This window comes from Arachis ipaensis, chromosome B01 (assembly GCF_000816755.2).
Source record: "Arachis ipaensis cultivar K30076 chromosome B01, Araip1.1, whole genome shotgun sequence".
Lineage (NCBI taxonomy): Eukaryota > Viridiplantae > Streptophyta > Magnoliopsida > Fabales > Fabaceae > Arachis > Arachis ipaensis.
Window position 1 is genome coordinate 13,203,674 of NC_029785.2, and position 2,351 is coordinate 13,206,024.

Consider the following 2,351-nt stretch of genomic DNA (forward strand, 5'->3'; position numbering starts at 1 on the left):
AATATCATACTCATGGTAATGGATGATGAGCGTATAAAGGATAATGATAAGGCAATGCTAGACTTAATGGACATTTACAGGTGGCCAGAATTGGGCTTAAGGAGACTTGAGAACAGCCAGTGAGCTAAACCAAATGTGGTGTTCATTCTAACGAACAATTAGAGACAAAATATTTATAGGTGGATTAGGAGATTGAGGTTTCCTGATGGTTACTACAATGTGACAATATCACTGAAGTAAATGTGACCAGAAAATATAGGCACTACGATCCTTTTATTCCACCTCAAAATGCATGACATGTATACTATTTTTCTTATCCAAGGTCATACAAGTCTAGTTGGGTGATTGTGATAAAGACTATGTCAAGAGGCCGCATCGAGTCTGACGGGACAGAGGGCCAGGAACCTTACTAAATTGATGACCCAACTACTTCAAAAATGGTGGTTGATATCGATGATCCGATCACCCTTAAGTCGGATGTTATGGATGATGACTTCATTGACCTTAGGGTAGATAATGACACATTACTACTAGAGGACGATGATCTTCAAGAAGAAGAGAGGGTCGATGAAGACGAAGAAGAAAATGAGTTCGATGATCAGAAAATTATCTCTGAAGAGGAGGATGATAAACTAGAGGAAGAAGATGATGAATCTGAATAAGGTTAACTACAACGCATGCTAGCCTTAGTTCTATCTTATGTATTTCTTAATTAGGTTGATGTGTCACTACAAGCAAGCCTTGTTTTGATTAGTTTAGCAGCATTTTATTTCTTTTGTATTTTTATTCTCTATATTTGATATTTCACATCATGTATAAATCACTGTTTTCAGATAAATTGTTTTAGTAGCATTTTATTCCTTCACTGTTTTTATTCGTATTAATTATTAACTATTGGAGTCCATTATAAATTGATGGAAAAAAATAATTTTTTTTCAATTACTGTTGGATTTACCGGTGGAATACTCCAACGGTAATGATTATCTGGGTTATATTTTAAAAATAATAAATATTTATTTTTGTCGGACTTATCGTCGGACAATACAACGGTAAACAGGCGCGAACTTTGATTGTCTGGCGCCAAAGTTATCGTCAGAAAAAATCCATCAGTAACTGACAGCAGATATTCGTAGCTCAAAAATTAATTTCCTCCACTAAAACTGCCACAAGTTACCGGCGGACAGCAAAATCTGACGGTAAATATTTACTGGCAAAATTTATACCATCGATTTAATCCGAAGGTAATCTTATTACCGTTGGTTTATTTTTGTTTTTTCATCGATCAATCCAATAGTATTAAGCATTTTTCTTGTAGTGAATCTCATTAGGTTCCTCAAGAAAGTTATAAAATTTAAAGTGCATGAGGTTTCTTATACTTTAGTAGTAGTTTGATGGATATCACGTGTGTACACTTACAGTTATTGTGTACAATGTTGGTATCTTCGATAGATATTTGAGTAAATTAAGAACGGATCACTATATAGTAGTCAAACAAGTTTTGTTATAACAAAACATTACGTGTTCACATATATGAAGTTAGAAAATAAAGTTAGAGATCATTTGGTATTCAAATTTTGACTTTGTTGGATACTAAGACAATTTTAATCCATTGCATGTGTATTCATATTCTCATTGAAACTTTGAAAAGGTGTTGAGAAAAAACTTATTACTTTTTCCACTAAAGCACTTGAATATAAAATATCTTCTGAAAATATCCAATTTAGTGACTATAAATACTTGTTACAAATTGTGAAAATATGTTTGAAAGACCACTTGAGTTATTTTGTGACAATGTGTCAGTGATCTAATATTTTAAATTGTTAAATAAAAAAGTTTCGAGTGTTTAAGTGTCTATTGAACATATTAGCATAAATTTTATAAATGCATGTATATTTGTTTAGTAAGAAATAAACACCCAAGATTTTTTTTATGTGAATACTATTTAAGTGGGTGTCAAATTATTTTATGATATATTATTTTAGTGGGAGCTTGTATTTGGATGCTCATATGTTTTAGCCAAATTTATGATATAGATATTTTTGTAGAAATAAAAGATTCAGTTTTGTTTTCACTCTGGATTATAATCCCATAAAGTTTATTAAAGTTTAACCAATTAAAAATAGACATGCATGAGATTATTTTCGTATGCAATTTTCGAATTACTCATCTAAATTTAATCTATGTCGTTAAGTAATAAGTATATTAATATGGTGATTAACTGATTATCGTGGTTCAGTTGCAATTCTAATGTAATAAAAGCTGTGATAATTCCATAACTGATATATGAGATGAATCAAATTGTTAAAGTAATATGGAAAATAACATTCAGATGCACGCATAAAATTTGTAAT